At 41.8% G+C, this 18,518-nt stretch overlaps 1 protein-coding gene across 14 annotated transcripts in view; it reads left to right on the top strand.

Moving 5' to 3' along the window:
• The first annotated feature begins 3,403 nt into the window (after positions 1 to 3,403).
• SPIN1 (spindlin 1) overlaps positions 3,404 to 18,518 on the top strand; it is a 110,915-nt gene continuing 95,800 nt past the window's right edge. For 5 of the 14 annotated variants that reach the window (XM_073344917.1, XM_073344916.1, XM_073344919.1 and 2 more), the window contains exon 1: positions 3,733 to 4,025. The gene's annotated coding sequence lies outside the window, so the exon portion shown is untranslated. Of the gene's footprint in view, positions 3,492 to 3,727; positions 4,026 to 4,599; positions 5,065 to 18,518 lie in introns of those variants that run through there. The other 9 variants (XM_073344929.1, XM_073344928.1, XM_073344927.1 and 6 more) reach the window with 6 other exon arrangements.

Here is an 18,518-nt window from a genome sequence, read left to right as displayed (position 1 = left end):
GCCTCTTTTGTTGGAGTCCCCTGGGTTGCCACTTATACAGCCAGAACTTTGAATACCCTGGCGTGTTTTGCGGCAAAGGCAATTAATACAACATCCCAGGCGATTGCCCTACTTAACACAGAGCAACACGAATTAAGGGATGCAATTTTAGATAACAGAGCAGCCATTGATTTTCTGCTCTTGAAACACCATCTAGGCTGTTCCACGTTTCGGCATATGTGTTGTTTTAATTTAACTGATAATAGTCGCTCCATAGAAACTAGACTGGCCGAATTGACCAATCTTACGGCACACATACGCCAAGATTTGGGGTTTGAGGGCTTTAGGAATTGGCTTACAGGTTGGCTGCCCTCTCTAGGATGGCTGCGACAACTTTTCGGTTATGCTGTGTTTGTGATTGTTGGGCTTATATTTTGCTGCTGCTGTATACAATGTATTCCCTCTTTGCTAAGGCTTTGTAGAGACCCGCCCTGGCAGGCTCCCCGAGTTATGTCCTTGTCTGTCCGGGAGTTAAATCGCTTGCAAAACAAATTGATGGCTACCATGAGGTGGCCGAGCACAAATAACAAAAAAAAGGGGGGATGAAGGGTTCATGTAGCATTCATGCACCTGAAAACAGTCAGGGCACACCCTGACTGTTGTGTAGGAGCGATGCACACATTGCTCTGTCCAAGGACGTGGACCATGGGAACATGGACCATTGGGAAGTCAATTAAAGGACATCAACTGTGGGAAGCTTCCTTGGCCTGGGCTCAAGGCCTGAGAACAAAGATTGTAGTAGATAGAGGCTGGTAAATAAGAATATTAATCAAAGTCATATTATTTCCTTTGTTGATGCCTTTTGCGGTCGGAGTATGTAATGCGCAGGGGGGAGAGAAATAAAAGAGAGGTGGAAAAGCTGACAGGGGCAATCCCGTCAGCAGACCAGCCTGCTTGCTTGCCTAAAGCTGTGTCCTGTCTTGTATTGAACCGCCACAAGTATGTTTGATCCACTGGAGTTCTCCATGTATTGCTTGCATTTGTAAGGCTCTGAAAAGGTCTTGATGTTATATCCTTGGATGAATTGGCAGGGGAAAATTAACTATGATTAGGTGATAATGTGTTCTTATTTGTATACGGTTTCATCTGAAATCTTTATTTTCATTTCTGGCTGTATGAGGATTACGTTTTCACACTGGTTTATGCTGAGTGATTTTTCAGTCATGGTAAATGTTCTTGAATTTTGTCCTCTTGAAAATTTCTTTTGGAACCTTTCACCATGCCTTTAGTTGTCTACTTTCTGCAGATCTCATAAATTAAACAGACGGGTCATACTAATGTTTGGAGTGATTTTCAGGGATCTCGGAGGCAGGGCCATCCCTAGCTATTTTGGTGCCTTTCGCAGCCCCCCAGGCCTCTGTGGGGAATGGGGGCTGGCTACTTCCTGCAGGAAGTGAAGGGACCTGGCCCCAGCCTGCTCTGCTCCCCTGGCTACCAGGCTTGGGGGGAGGGGGGAACCGCCCCGCAGCACTCGCTGGTGGCGCGGCTGGGAGCCAGGGGAACGGAGCAGGCTGGGGCCGAGTTGCTCCACTTACCATGCCGTGCGTGCAGGGTCGGGCCTGGCTGCCATCTTCAGGGGGCTCGGGGTGGGGCTGGGTGGGGCAGGACGAGGAGGGGCTGGGGCAGAGAAGGGGCGGGTGCCTAGGGAAGAGCCAGAACAGAGGCTGGAGTAGCACGCAGCTGTGCTGGGCACCAGGAAATTTGGGGAACCAAATTTCCTTGTGCCCTACGCAGCTGCGTGCTTTGCGTATGGGTAAGGATGGCCCTGCTCGGAGGTGCTGCGGGAAGTGATGCTAATGATTCAATAGGCGACACTTTTCCCTGTGAATCTAGTGAAATGTAAAACAATGGTCCTATCCATTGGATTATATGTCACTTTCCACAAGAGGCGTTGCCTCTTGTCTGAGTCACAGGTGAAATTCAAGGCTTTCGCAGGGAATTTTCCCTTTTGGAGCTGAAATTGGTGATGTGGAGTCAGAAATTTCGTAGTTAATTTATTTTAAAAATTTACACAAGCTCTGTTTCTTTGGACAGTAGTAGGAACAAACTGCATGTAGACAACTCCCTTTTGCAGGGATTCCAGGTAAGAAACCACTTCCATGTCCCAAGAGCTTTTCAGATTCTCATGCAGAGACCACACCAAACTCAATATGACTGTTCAACATCCCCTTCATTCAGCTCTCAACCTCTGAGTTTGAAAGCTAGGATTCCTTGTTAGCTGACCCTTGGACTCCGGGGTCCATACTACTTTGATTCCCTGCATATGACTTTAATAGCCTAATACAGGGTTCAAAAGAATGACATGAATAGGATGTGTTTGATGAAGGTCTTCAACCTCTTTGTGGAAGATGAACAGAAATGTAAGGGAAACTTACCTGCAAATTTCCTGAGCTTCTAGCATTTAGATTTTCTTTTAAAACATTCTGCTGTTATTTTAAGTGTCAATATTCAGAACCTTCATAATAAATAAAATTCAAAATAAAAATAAAGATTTTTGGTTTTGGGAATAGACTTACATTTCTGCACTCCCCAGTTGAGCAATTTCTATGTAAAATTCATCATTTCAATGCAATAATGAATATGAAAAAGTTTTAAACTTAGATTTTTATATTCACAACATAATTCTTGGCTTCCTGCGTCCAGTCCTTTTGGGATACCATTACATCAGTGACTGTATTGGAATGTGATATATGCAGCTGCATTAGAATCAGGAAGTGAAAACAGAGCTGGGAACTAGAAATAACTGGCCAACATCAATATACTTCAAAAGTATGTGTGTAGAGAAGTTCTTTAACCAGAAATGAAGCAGTTGCTTTCATAGGTCTTGAGAAGCAGCAAGTGTATTTGTATAATTTAAGAGTCATATTTTACAGCACTGAATTAAGTCTACTCTTATGATGTGAACATTACATGGCAGTTCATTTTGGTTGAAACTGCAGCCAGCCTGTTGTTCACACTGTGTCCTAGACATTAATGAAGGGAGATGCTGAAACATAGCCCTTTTAAGGAAGGGGAATGGGAGGAATTCTTGCTTTTTTATTGTAGGGTTGTATTTCTCTAATTATGCAACTTATTTTTCCATTATATTTTGTATTATATATATATATATATATTGTTTCTGGCTTATTTCCACTGAAATTACTAGAGATTCTGCCCTTCATTTCAGCTCGGAACAAGATCTAGCCCTATAGGTATAGTGCCACCACACACTGGTGGACGTTTCGGATTTCCCCCAGCGTCTCATGCAGTTTTGCAGGGAGTTAGCATCACCGCCGTTAAGCAACGGGATACGTGAGGAAGCTTTAGCATCGCTGCTGCCTTGGCAAGCGGACAGCTCAGCGGCGAAGTTCCCATTGCCATCGAAGGTGGGGGCATCCGGCCCGACACGTGCCACCTCCTTAGGCCGCTAGGGCCAGGCAGGGCCCGGTGACGCCGAGGAGACCCAGCAGTAGGTACGTCTTGGGGGGCCGTGGCGCTAGCCCGGCCCCACCGTCCCGTGTCGAGCGGGCAGAGGGGCCCGCGCCTCGAGGGAGCGCGGACCACAGCCACCGCGGGAGGAGACCCGCTCAATCCGCGCAGGCGCACTGCTGCCCAGCACAGGCAGCAAGCGGGCCCGGAGAGACGGGGAGGGGAGCTTTCTGTCCTCCTGTCGCAGTTAGGCAGGCTGAGTGCGCCTGCGCGCTGGGGAAGTGGAGGAGGGCGGGGCTGTATTTTGAACGGCTGGATGCGGGTGGCTCAGTATTTGGCAGGAAGGTGAGGAGGCCTCTAGCCTGGCAGCAAAGCCTAGGCGGGGAGCGGTGGCTCCAAATGTGGCAGGGGAGAGCAGCAGGCAGCGGCGGCAGAGGAGGGGGGCACACGAGAGAAGGGGCGCAGCTGTCCCCGCGGCGGAGCTGAGCGGCCTGGCGAGGCAGGGGGGCTCCGGCAGCTGCAGCTCTGGCACCCCCAGGCCGCCCGCCTGGCACCCCCGGGCCCCGCCCGGCCAGCAGGTGAGAGCGAGAGACGAGGGGAGAGGGGGAGCCTGTCGCGCCGCCCTTGGCCTGGCCCAGTACCAGGCCGAGCCGGAGGGAGTCGCTGTGTGGGGAGCCGGAGCCGCCGCTCCCAGCCTCCCCCTCCCCCGGGGCTGCCCTGAGTTATTCACTCGTAGCTGGCCCCGCCTCAGGGCCCCCTCCCCGCCGTGGCTGCTGCGCCTCAGCCTCGGGGCCCAGCTCTGTCCTGGGGTGTGCGGGGGAAGGCCCCGGTGTGACCTCGGGATCCGGGAGAGGGGTCCTTTGGCTGCCGCCCCCCCAATACCGTCACCCCCCCCCGGGGCTGCACCTTCCTCCCCCGCTACCAGACTGCTAGCGGGGGGCCCCGCGCGGGGGGAGGGGTCCCCCTCGCTGGCAAAGCCCCAGAGTCAAGCCCCGCTCCCAGTTGCGCTGCAGCGCGCGTGTGTGTCTCTCCCCGCCACCCTCCCGTGGGGCCGGGCGAGGGGGTGCGCCGCACGGGGGCTGGTGCCCCACTATAGGGCACGCGGGGGGTGGGGGCGCTGCTGTGGCGGTGGGACTGCGCCCGGCCCCCAGCACCGGAGCGACACACGGCGCTGCCGCTATCTGAGACACTCCGTGTGCGCGTGTGTGTGAGCGCGCCTGGCTCGGGCGCTGCTGGCTTCCTTTGTCTGCTGCTGCTGCCGCCGCCGCCGCGCTCCCCTCCTCCCTCTCTCGGTACCTCTCTCCCTCCCGCCCCCTCGCCCTTCCCCCTCCCTCCCTTCCTTCCCCTCTCTCCCAGACTCCAAGCGCTGCTGCAGCTGCAGGTTTGTAAATACTGGACCAACACACACACAACATGGCTGACGCTCGCCCTGCTCTTCCACCAGGCTCTCCTCCTCTGTCTCTCTCCGTTTCTTAATGTTTCAGTCGTACGTGCTTTTCTGTCTCTCCCCCCATCCCTAATCTCCTTCCCCATTTCCTCTCTTTCCCCCCCTCCCAAAAAAAAAAAAAGGGAGGAAAAGCAATTCACCCTCCTTGCGCGCATGGCGGGATTTCAAGGGTAAGGATCCTTGCTTTGGAAGCTTTCTCCTTTCGCTTTGCTGTTTACAACAAAATGAAACCTAAAATCAGAGGGAGCCTGGCAAGGTCTGGGGCGGAGGGGGAGGGAGGTGAATGGGGTGAGCCCTGCTGAGAGAGGCTTGATTGGAATGTGCGTGTCTTTTTCTCTTTAGGGTGGGGGTGGGGGGGAAACTGATGCACCAAAATGTTGGCAGAGATGAAATACTCTGTATTGCACTTGCAGAATGCTCTAGAGCAGTTTCTTTTCTTTTTCTTTTCTTTTTTTTTTTTTTTAAAGAATGTGGCTCATTATAAAGGTATCAACCAATACAGTCACTTGAAAGAAGAACTGGATCACTTAGGTCAGAATGGGTGTTGGGTGGATAAAAATCATACTGTAGGCTCTTGGAATTTTTGGTTGTATCTTCTCTAATACAGTATCAATATCTTGAGGAGCTTTCATACCATAGGATCCAGAACTGGAAAGGAGGATTGCTGAATTCTCTTTTGCAATGCCAGGTGTGTTGTACAAACCTATTTGCCCTTGTGATGACCACATCATGGCTGAAGGATGTTTCCTTTATAAAAGAAACATGATGCTGGGTATGCCAAAAATCTGAAAAGAATTGTGAACTTTCAGTGTGCTGTGTTGAACTGCAACAAGAAAGCATGTTTCCTTCCTACTTGCTCTTGGACTCTGGATGGAGTCCTAGCACTGGCTAACATTCAGTCCCACACCCTGAGGCCTCAGTTATTCACAGCACCCCCTTCTGGCTTCCAGAAGAACGTCCTCAAATCAGTGTATAAATGATGAATTTCTAAACTAGATGCTAAAGTAATACTGTTTGAAGGCAATTTCTTGTGCATATTTTCCCCATTCTAAAGTGACTGGGAGTAGAGCTGAATTTTTTTCCTAGGTTATTTTGAACCTAGGAAAATGAAGATGCAAAAGCCTTTTAATAGTCACTTTTTAGTGTTTTCTAGGCCTCTTGCTACATGTTTTGTGACTTTAGTGGTAAACATTTCATTTCCAAAGCTTAAATTTACAGTATAATGCTGCTGGTGTATTGTCTAAAATGAAGTTAACGTAGGTGAAACTAAAATTATTTCACTACTTGGGTAACATACACTGCAGATTTGTGTGGAATCATTGCAGTAACTTACTGATAGGCCTAACTTCCATTAATAAATATCTGAGTTGTGCTCCAAGGTAACATTTTAGATTTTGTAGTTTTTGATGGCCTGCTTTGCTTTGGAAGCTTCTGGTAGTTTCTGGAAGAGAAACAGACTGGTATATTTGCATTTGTATAGGTTTTAAGCGATAGTTTAGTGGAATTATATTTCTTGTTTTGGAATTAGGTATGATGTGTCATACTGGCTGTATAAATATTCTACCATTTGCATCTCTGTTACAAAATGTCAGTTGAGTAGAGGTGAGGTCCAAATTAGAAGATCATTTTGGAATAGGTATCTCTGTCCTCTATACTTCATACAATGGCAGTACTGCAAAATTAAGTTATTCCTTTAACCTCACAAGCTTCTTTATAGTAATATCTGTGGAACCATTAAAATGTTCTAGTAGTAACAGGTAAATACTCAGAAGATGGCTGTGCATTATATATCAACCACACTTCAAAACTGCTATTAATTTTTGTATTTTTATATTAAAAGCCTGCACGTGTCCTGTGTGTGTTCAGGTCCCCTCTCCTCCTTCGTCCTGTTGATATGCAGCTGCAATCTCATTGCAGAAGTAAAACTAACTTGAATGATGGACTTACATTGCAACTGTTTCAATGTAATATGAAGTCAAAATGTTTACCCATATAATTTATGTTGGAACTGGATCTTACTCTATAAAGCTAGAAACTAACTTTTCTTGCAGTTGTATAAATTTAGTTCACGGTTGCTTGGTACTGTTGTAGGTATCCTACAAGTCTTTTTGCATACCCTGTACACTTGACAACATGAATTTTTTAGTGTACAGGTGAGTCCTAGCCCAGAATGGAAGTCATTGATTTTTCTCAGTAGTGTTGCATAGGGAATTGGTCTGACCTAGGGGTTTGCCCAGAGAATCCTCTCAATTTTCATCTTTTTCAAGTACAAATAGAGCAGGTGGGTGCAATTGGAGGACCACTTCTTGCATATTGGGGGTTGGGAGACAATGAAATATAAAATTCAAGAAGCTGTCAAGGTTATTGTGCCTAAAATGCAAAGTATGGTGTTTACTGAAAAGCATAGAACAGAACAACGTGCATCAAGATTTAATATAAATTACTCATAATATAACAATATTGTAAAACAAGACTGAAAGGGGAAGAACATGTAAAACACCTATTGTTACAGATAGGCTAGCAGGAGGAGATGAAAAGTGGGGAAACTTATAAACTGATTTACTCTCTATTAACATTTTTATCAGTGGATCTTGGTACAAACAGGAAACCGTAATAGAGTGAGATTCTTCATTTTAGCACAGAGCTTCACAAATGATTAAATGAATTCTGAAGGTAATCGGCTGTTTTAGTTCGTGTACACTTGAACTCCTACAGCTCTTCTGGTTTAGCTGTTCATGTGGGTGTGTGAATAGTACCCTTCCATCATTCATCTTATTCGGTACCTTCTCCCCAGTAATAGCTGCCAAACCCTTCTTGCCATGTTGAGATTTATAAAAATCTTGCCGATGCAATGTCTGTCAAACTTGTTTTAGAATATTTTAATGCATTATAGATAACTTCATTAAATTTGAACTTGTTTTGCCAAATAGGATTAAGATTTTAAAGAACAAGACAGAACAGTTTATCTTTGCCATTAAAGTTGTGCTTTTGGTTTTACTCACAAACTTATTAGGGAGATCAAACTGACTCTGCTTGTTAGTATGGGCAGGAATTGTATGTAACAATTTTAGACCATAGCCAAAATATCCTAATGTCAATGTGTCCAAAGGATGTTATCTGAAAAATGACTAACATGGAGGCTTATTTTGCATCTAACTGACCTTGTAAAAATGTGTTGGTGCTTTAGAATACCTGAGAGGAAGTAAACTTTCAGATCAAAATGGCTATGATCGGCTCAATTTTTTTCATACCGTATGGAAAGGATTCATCTTTATTCTTATTCTTTGTTCTTATATTATTTTCATTGTGTCACTTTGTATGGTTTTAAACCAGCTACTATATTGGATGTGAAAGAAATCTTCTGTAAAAGTCAGGTTAAGTTGACTTACTTTCTCATCTTCTCTTTCTTTTAAGTAGTTGGCATAGACATGTAGCTTGTACTTAGAAGAAAAATGTTAATCATTCAACTTGCTTTTATGTATGATTTAAAAGATCTCTGGTTATGGCTCCGTGGCAGTCCTGTTTCTTATTATTCTGTTACTAGCTAGTAGTTTCTGCACATTCTTTAGGTAGGTTTCTTTGAGTTAAACATCAACATATTGCATAACAAAAACATGAAGAATCGGAATTCATTTTATGACTAAATGTATCCTACTCCACCCTCAACATACAGTGAAGAATGAGATTTTTTTTAAAGCAGCGGAGGGATTTGTCAGATATGCCATTAAAGTTTAATACAAGATGTGTCTAAAACCACTAGACTACTTTGAAAATTTCAACCAAGGCATTTACTTGAATTACTAGCAGTACCTAGGACTGCTTTTACCATATGGATGAATGTTATGTATTAAACCAAAACAGGAAGCGAAGTCCTTTAAGCCAGTGTAACTCTGAATTTAAGAATGTAATTGACTCTTCTAAAAGTGAAATTGACAAGTGCTGAAAGTGTTTTCCTGACTGGAGACTCTTTCTATATTCCTCTTCTGTAGTGTATGGTCTGAAATTGGTGTAATTCCATACTAAGTGAGATCATACATATTTCCCTCATCTATCTTTTAACTATTTATCTTTTTAAGTGTAGTGGTACAGCCAACTGCCACAGTGCATTAATCACAGGAATGGATGGTGGCAAAAGCTTACATTTTAGAACAGGGATCGGCAACCTTTGGCGCACGGCCAGCCAGGGTAAGCCCACTGGTGGGCTGGGCTGGTTTGTTTACCTGCCACATCTGCAGGTTCAGCTGATCACAGCTCCCACTGGCCATGGTTCGCTGCTCCAGGCCAATGGGGGCTGCAGGAAGTGGCGGCCAGCACATCCCTCAGCCCGCACTGCTTTCCGCAGCCCCCGTTGTCCTGGAGCGGCGAACCGCAGCCAGTGGGAGCTGCGATCGGCCGAACCTGCGGGCACAGCAGGTAAACAAACTGGCCTGGCCACTTACCCTGGTGGGCCGCATGCCAAAGGTTGCTGATCCCTGTTTTAGAATTATTCTTAGACATGAGGTCCCAGTGTCTGCAGATCTTAGCAAGATGGTTATTGATGTCTGTGGAATCATTTTACATCAATATGAGTAAATTTGGAAAAGACGTTGGGAGTTGTAAGTGAACTATTAAGAGCAACAGTGCTCTGCTACGGTATTTATTTCCCGAAGCATGCTTGAGACATTATAGAGTTGTAGATGAAGTTTTTTGGGTTTGTGAAGGAAGGTGGCAAAACAAGACTTCTCAGTGTTTTCAATTATGTATTTTTCAACCAACTGTTACATTGTGGGAAATTTTTTAGAGATAAATAGAATTTACAGCTTACTATTCAAGAAGCTAAGGTGAAGAACCACTGACAGAGTTAAAATAACTTTAATAAAACTTTATTAAACTATTCTGTAATGCTTCTGTATTATCCATCATTGCTGAATGATGTGTACAGTTTAGGGCCTGATCGTGCAAGTGTTTACCAACAAGTGTAGTACTTATTGCCTCAACTTCAATGCAGCACTGCGTTCAACAGCAAATGTGTGCAGGCTGAGGCACTTAGATTGTAATCTCATTGGAGAAAGGATTGGATTTGCACCCCTCTTCCCCCCCATATCAGAGAGGCAGAGAATGATGTTGGCATATTTAATTTTTGTTTTTTATAAAATGGCCTTTTCTGTTCATTGAGTGATTTCATGATAGTGACTTGTGACATCATTACACTTAAATCTGGGAAGAATGTGCTGTTACAGTTACTGGGTTATCTGCATCTCTGACCTTTCCTGATCTCTTCAAGTTCTCCTCATGTCCGATCTCGCCTTCACTTCTCTCTGCATAGACTCATATGATCTTTACCACACAGAGTTGGCCTTAGGTGTCAGTCCAAAGTACAAACCATGGTTACCTCAGCAGGCCAGAGTTATTTTCTGTACCTATAGTTCTGCTCCTCAGAAGTAGTGGCAGGGATGGTACCCATTTAGTGACCATTGATCTCGTTGGTTCCCATTTAGATAGAGCTTGGAAATACCTGCTGGTAATAGCTCACCTTAAGTGACAGGTTTCAGAGTAACAGCCGTGTTAGTCTGTATTTGCAAAAAGAAAAGGAGTACTTGTGGCACCTTAGAGACTAACCCATTTATCTGAGCATGAGCTTTCGTGAGCTACAGCTCACTTCATCAGATGCATCCGATGAAGTGAGCTGTAGCTCACGAAAGCTCATGCTCAGATAAATGGGTTAGTCTCTAAGGTGCCACAAGTACTCCTTTTCTTTTCACCTTAAGTGATCACTCTTGTTACAGTGTGTAGGGTAACATCCATTGTTTCATGTTCTCTATGTATATAAATCTCCCCACTGTATTTTCCACTGAATGCATCCGATGAAGTGAGCTGTAGCTCACGAAAGCTTATGCTCAAATAAATTTGTTAGTCTCTAAGGTGCCACTAGTACTCCTTTTCTTTTTGCTGAACTATATATGAAGCTTTCCTGGACTAACATAGCTGCCTTCTTGTTTTTTCTGTAATCCCACATTTTTGCTTTTTCACCATACCTTGGATTCTTTCTTCTGAAACAGATGTAGCTAGCTGTCTGTCTCCTTTATACTGTTTCAGACAATTTCTCTCAACTTTGAATCCTACAAAAATGTAAAAATAACTCTTACTATATCATTTCAGTCTTTCTTTCCATCCTCAGAAACACAATCAAAGGGCAGAGAGAGGTATCTGATGCTAAATGAGTTTTGATAGCCTTTTAGAAATGAATTCACACCTTTCTTCTCAAAACCCTATGGTTAGAGAGGTTTATTAATGTAAGACGTAATATTATTGATCACTTTCTTAACATCTTCTGTTGCATGACCACCGTGTTGTCTAACCAAGCTTAGAGCAGACCTAAGTAACTTGGTAGTAAAAATCATTGGTGGCCAAGTTGATCATTGCATTTCCTGTGTGATAAATCTAAAGAAAAATGGCAGAGTAGACCAGGCTATTGAATATACATCCTGACAAGTGGTAGTACATAGTGGCAAGAGGTGTGAACTCCTTTTTTCCCTTTTACTTCATGTCCCAAATAATACTAAATCCAGTTCAACTCTGAAAAGTGAAAATGTAAGAATGACACCTACTTAATAGAAAGTTCTCTGTTTTGTAATTTGGGATGCATATGCTTGCTCTATGGCCTGACTTCAACAGGATTTGCCAGTGCTCATGACTATTGGAAGTCCATGTGAACGTCAGGTGTTCAGCATCTTTGAAAATCAGGCCATTGGTGACTAAAAATATTTTATGATTGTTGGCATTGCAGAGCCAATACATAAACAGAAGGGTGAGCTGGATTCTATTCTAGCTCATGGGTAAACAGAATTGTTAACTTCAGTTCCAGGGTTAAAATTGTCCCTCAGTTATGTCTGGCATTGACTTGCCTACATATAAAAAGTACAGAATTTGCTCCAAAATAACTTTACTACTACAGATGATTAAATGGAAGATCACAGCTTTAAAAACAAAACAAAAAACATACTTTCTGAATGGTTACCCCTTTATGATTATGTAGAACCTACTGTAACAAAGATGGGAACATACTTACCTATATTTTTGGTTAATTTTCCATTTGACACTGTTTTATGGACAGTCAGTTTCACTGTTTCCTGTGTTGCTGCTGTATCAGACTTGCACAAACAACGCAGAGAAGCACACTTTTTTTTAAGCACACAGAAATTGGCAGGGGTGCTTGAAGGGGAACATAATACCTGAGACAACTTCTGAATTTTTTTAAGTAACTAGATTTCTAATTGATTGAAATACAGCCTTAAAGTGACAGTCTTCACAAAACTTGAATTTCTGCATTTTTTTTCAACCACACTTCTCTTCTTCCCCCCCACCCCGCTTTGTAATGTATAGAGAGATGCCTGTGAGACAGATATGAACCATTTCAATTTGGGGCTTGTAGGCACTATTGTACCTATAGATCTTAATCTTAATTATAGATAATTAAGGAATTGACTTCACCAAGGTAGCAATGGGTACATGGGACTGGTGGAGCAGTGGCCTGCTCTTGTGTACACTCAGGCTGAGCCTGCAGAACTCCTAAGAAAAGAGGGAGAAGGGAAAACTCACAAGCTTAGGGGAAAAGGGAACCACTCTTTTTATTTGTTTTTTCAAGTACAATTTTCTTGAAAGACTGTCCAGTTCTCCCTCTTCTGAGTCCTTTTCCCTCCTCCCCCAGTACTCTGTGATCTAGTAGTTTGTAGGACATGTTTTGTTTCAAGTGCCCGAAGGTGATGAACAACAACAAAAAGGGTATTTGGTCTTTTTAACATCAAGATAGTTATCTTGATATAAAATCTTAGAGGAGACAAGGCACAGATAGTTTTGACCTAGCTGAGGTCAATTCCAGCTGGGGAGTACAAAACTGACCTCAGCTCCCTACAATGATGTAAAAACTCTCCGTGCCTTTTGTCTCCTCTAGGATTTGAGATAGGTGCCTTTTTACATGGTTGGCTTTTTTTTTTTTTTTTTTTTTTTTTTGTAGTGAAGACATAGCCTTAGTCATGCAGAAGCAGGAAGGAAGAAAAACTACAAGCTTTAAGGGGAAAAGGAATGCACATTTCTCCTTCTTATTCTGACCTTGCCCAGAAAAAAATTCCAGAGAAAACAACACTCTTAGAATGGAGAACCCCCTCCAATTGTTGAATCCTTGACTTTATTCTTTTCCTTTTCAAGTCCACTTCTTAAAGGTTTAATTTATTTCACTGCAGGCAGGCTTTTGGTTACTCTGCTTGTCCTTGAAGAGCTGTTTCTGTAGACAATTTATTCACAAACTGTCTTTTTTTTTTTTTTTGAAAGATTACCAAGTTGAAAGTTCCAGCATGCTAAAAAGTGTCCAAGTCTAGCGTCTTATAAAGTATTGTTTTGTTGGAAAAGGCTATTAAATGTAATTACGTTTCATGAAGACTTAATGTAGTCCATGAAAGTTGGTATCTTGCTTTTTGAAAAACTGCACTTTTTCTGTGTGCATTCTCTCAGGTGTTTGGTTGGCTGGCTCTTGCTCATGCACTCAGGGTCTAACTGATTGCTGTATGTGGGGTTGGGAAGGAATTTTTCCCCAGGTCAGGCTTGGTAGTGACTTTGAGGGGTTTTCGCCTTCCTCTGCAGCGTGTGAATGCAGCTTATTTGCCAGGATTATCTATGTATATCATTTCCTTGCCATTGCAGGGGCCTCAGGCGTGTTTGCGCCTTGATCCCACATATTTTCTTATGGCACATAACAGTTTTCTGTAGTGCTTCGGTTCAACTTCAGTCATTGGGTTTAGTGGGGCAAAGGGTTGTTGAGTGGTTGGTAGCCTGTGATATCCAGGAGATCAGACTAGTGATCTAACAGGCTGTGTCTACACTACCACTTTCAGTGCTAAAACTTTTGTCGTTCAGGGGTGTGAAAAAATACCCTTCTGAAGGACAAAAGTTTTAGTCTTGAAAAGTGCCAGTATAGACAGCGCTTTATTGCCAGGAGCCATTCAATAAAGCGTGTCTACGCTACGCGATGTGGGTAGTGTAGACATATCCTTAGTCTCTTCTGGCCTTACACCTCCATCCAGAGTCAGAGTTTAATACAGCATTGGGCCTCTGATCACAGGTGGAGTTTGTGTTCTGTTGCTCTCGCCCCCAAAAACCTTGAAGGAATTCCCTGATGTGTATTAGTGATGCCATGCCCACCCAAAGCCATGCATATACTTCAATATTAAACTTACATGGGAATATTTTCACTCTCTAAATAAATCATTTCTTTCCTTCTTCTCACAGTTCAATAAATCATTTCCCACAAAATATTTCTAAACAGTTTTGCCCCACGCTCCTGACCTACCATCTTTGTTGGACGGTTTTGCTACCACTGTCTTCCTGAGTGCATGTATATCCTCCACCATCTAGCTTTGAAGTTATTGCTGCCCTGCCCCCCAAAGTCCTCAACAAAAAATAGCAACACTTGGGCCTATCTGTTCCTTGCTTCCCTACATTCCTTCCAAGAAGGAGCAATTGGTTCTCCAGCTTTACTTTCCTGGTCAGAATATTTACTCATCCTGGACATATTGACTTTTTTTTTTTTCAAACCCTTGGGGAAAACTGTTTACTTGTAAACTGAGCAAATGTGATAACTTGAGGCACAATAAATAAGTAACCATACACTATCGCTGCTTCTCATTTTCCTGAGAATAAACGCTTTTATGGAGCATTCAGAGTTTAATTAGTAAATAGTTTTAATTTGAATTTTCTTACTGTTTATGGACTGTAATACTGGTTAATAGTTAAGAATTTTCATTTCTTTCTGTTCTCCATCTACAATTCATTAAATTTTTATTCAAAAACTGTATTCCATTCACATTCCAAGTTTATCCAGTAAACTAATTTTTGTTAACTGAAGCTAGATGTATGCTTGTTACAGATTCTGAAAATACCAACACAATCTTTCAGTTCAAGATTTCATTTTCTGTCCCTTGAGCCTGCAAAAATTTAAGTACATGCTAAGTTGTTGTGGCTACTTGCAAGCTTAAAGTTACTTACATGTGTAAGTCTTTGCAGCATTGGGGTTCAGAGGAACAGTGTTCAGTGTTATGATTACAATGAGAGGAATATTGTGCTATTCTCTAAATTTGGCAGAAACATAGATTACACAATGAACATGCTATTTATAACCATGGTATTTCATATTCTAGAAACTTTTTATTCAGATATGTCAAGTAAAACATTTTCACAATGGGGGTTGTTTTTATGTAAAAATCTACGTTTATCTAAGGTAGTTAAGATTAATCAAATAGTGAGTTATGACTGTTAGAGACTAGCAAAAATGCATGAGTTAAGTTCACCTGGAGATGGTTTGTTCCTCTGGTCTCTGCAAAGATGCAGTTAAAGTGAGTGGAAGAGTTCCTTTCCATGTTCATTTTATTCATTTTTTTTCTTCTCATGGGACTGATCCTGTAAAAACTTACATAGTAGTTAAGCACATATGTAAGTTTTTACAGGCTCAAGACTGCAGGTAGTACTGATAACTTCCCCTTTGCCTTTGGACAATCTTTGGAATCTCTTTAGTTCAGTTATGTATTGAATTGCATAATAAAAAATGTCTGCCCTTTCACTACTGATAATACTAAACAAGATCACTTTGGTTAGTCTCTAAAAACTGAAGGAGACTTCTTCCTTGTTGGTAGTGTTAACTTTACTTGATTTTGGGGGGAGGGAGAGGGGGATGGGTTATAGAGTTGATACTCAATATGACTTCTTTTCTAGGTGGTTAGCTTAATCCATTCAGTGCTGCTTGTAATGAGCTGTAGAACTCTTAAAACATGAAAATAGGATTTTAGTTGTCAGCCATTAATGATAAATGTGTTATCAGTTGGACTATAAATTGATCAGCCAGATATTAATAGGTTATAAAAAGGGAGTTGTAACTCCTTAATAATAGCTTATATTTATATAGCATCTTTGATCCAGAAACATTCAAACATGCTTTAGAGTTGACTATACACATAGAAATTAAACATGGTAGCAGTACGCAAACTTGAGGAGAGGAGTTAAGTATAACTTCTTTAACTGAAATTACAGGATTCATTCTAAGTAGGTAAATCATGAGTAGCCAACTTGAAATCTGACTAGCAAATTCCCTCCTGAGAATAGTGGAGTGTGATATCCTAATGACATGAGTGGTTATGGTTTAGGATTTTATTTTATCTGAAAGATTATTAATATATCCTCAGTACTCTAAGAAGAAAGTGACACCTACTGGGTCCAGTACATGCAGTGTCCTTTAAAACATTGAGATTTTTTTTTCTTAGTCTTGGTCTCTTCTTGGCCTCTTATTCAAGTACTAAGTAGGCCTGACACAGCTAAGTGAAAGAATTTGAGGTGGAATGGTTACTGTGCTACAGAAAGGGAAACTTTTTTTTTAACTCCTACTTGAGCCAAAGTAATGAACTGAGGTGGAACTTGATGTTTCTTCAAGTATTTTCATCAAGGTACTGAAGATGATGATTTCTTTCTTTGACAGGGTTACTGGTGTAGTGGATGTTGGGAAGCAGTGGACCTAATATATCTTGATTTTTATTAAGGCTTTTGACACAGTCCCACGACATTCTCCTAATCAAACTAAAGAAATATGCTCTAGATGAAATTACGATAAGGAAGTGCCCAGCTAGTTTAAAGATGGTACTCTGAGTAGTTATCAATGTTTCACTATCAAACTGGGAGGGCATATCTGAGGGGGTCCCATGGGAGTCAGCCCTGGGTCCAGTACTAGTCAGTATTTTCATTCGTGACTTGATAATGAAGTAGAAAGTATGCTTATAAAACTTGCAGATGGCTCCAACCTAGGAGGGATTACAAGCACTTTAGAGGACAGGATTTTAGAATTAAAAAGGGTCTTGACAAATTAGTGAACTTGTCTGAATTCAACAAGATGAAATTTAATAAAGACCAGTGAACTTTCCTTCAATTAAGAAGGAAAAAACAAATGTGCTACTACAAAATGGGCCATAACTGGCTCGGTGGCAGTAATGCTGAAAAGGATGTGTGGAATGTGTGGTTGTGTTCTAGTACCCAAGGTACGTGAATAATTATTCTGCAATAATTTATAAAAAAAAAAAGTTCCTGTTCTTTGGATCAGTGATATGGTTATGAAAAGTCATTATGCAGATGAACGTTTCAAGAGGTCCTTGTGATTGTCAGATTGAAACAGACTAGAAGCTTGAGTGAATTTCTTTTGAAATTTACATGTATTTGTAAGTACATAATATAAATATTTATACTGGTTGATACCAATACACTTCTTTGTTTTAAAGTTGACTTTTAAGTTTTATCCAGCTTTGTTTGACAGTAGTCTGCTCTTTATTTCTCTTATAGCTGACTCTTAAACAGTGGGTTGTTCCACTGGATTGTTTTTTTATTTTTGTTTTTTTTAATATTTAACCTCAAATTAACTTTCTTTGGATCATTCTGTTCCAGTTTAATCCTTGGTTTAATCTGGCAGAAAGTCACTTTTCCATAGGGACAGCAGATGGTAAATTGTCCAGTGCCTTGGCCAAATCTTCTCGAATGTGGCTGTGGTGTTAATTATGAGGGACGTAAAGCAAATAGGAAACTATTAAATTTTCATTTTACCTAAATGTTAATGGTTTGCTTTACTGTCAATGATCCTTTAAAGTAATATTTGAACAACTAACACTTTTTGGGACACATCCTTTGCAGGAATTGCATTTGTTTTTGTTGTCATACACCTCCAGACATCTGGGGTGGGTTCCTGAAAATTAATGGATAAGTTTTGTATGTCTGTCTTGGACGTGAGGGGGTGGGGAGGCTGTCATTCTTGTGTTGAAATTAAGCAGTTCACTCTTTCCCTCATTGTATTTGGATCTGTTTGTCTTTTCTTTCATCCTCATCCATGTTATCCATTTTCCTTTTTCTCACATTACCATCCTCCGGCCTCATTTCCTTTTTTGTGCTGGCATCCAGCTTTTTTCCTTTCAAATTAGACTTTATGTGACAGTGACTAGTTATAGTCTCAGTGCTGTCTACACGAGAGAATTAAATTATTGATAACTGGAACCAGTGGGATAACATTGAACTAAGTGCCCACAGTACACAGTGCACAAATTATTCATAGTGGTTTGATTTAAGCCTTGTACTATGTCCACGCTTTCTCTTTATTTTGCTATTTCAGTAGCACTGTTTTTGAGTATCCATTTCACAACTATTGGTACAGTTATCTTCAGTGTCAGCTTGTAGGAGGCTTAGGCCCTTGTGCAATCCAAGGAGAAATGTAGAAGAGGTCAGTCAAACTCTCAAGTCTCTAGGATCAGTTATATTTTTTAGACAAGGCCTGGAAAATAAGCTAAATTTTCAGCTCTTGCTCTATGCTCAGCAGGAAAGTTTCTGTTGGAGCTTTTTAGGCACGGTGAATTGATTTAAATCAGTGATATAAATCAGCAAGTGGAAAGCCTCAATTTAAATCATCCTTTTGATTTGTGCTTCAGTTATTTTCTAAAAAAAGGTGCATTCTCATTGGCACAGAGTGGATTTGATTTAAATTACTAGTAAGGAAGACTCGATTTAATCATGGATTTCTACATGAAAGTGCATTCTTGTTGGTTGTTATAACCTTAATACATATTCTTCACAA

This window comes from Lepidochelys kempii, chromosome 5 (genome assembly GCF_965140265.1).
Source record: "Lepidochelys kempii isolate rLepKem1 chromosome 5, rLepKem1.hap2, whole genome shotgun sequence".
NCBI classification, from domain to species: Eukaryota; Metazoa; Chordata; order Testudines; family Cheloniidae; genus Lepidochelys; species Lepidochelys kempii.
This window is presented reverse-complemented; position numbering and strand designations above follow the sequence as displayed.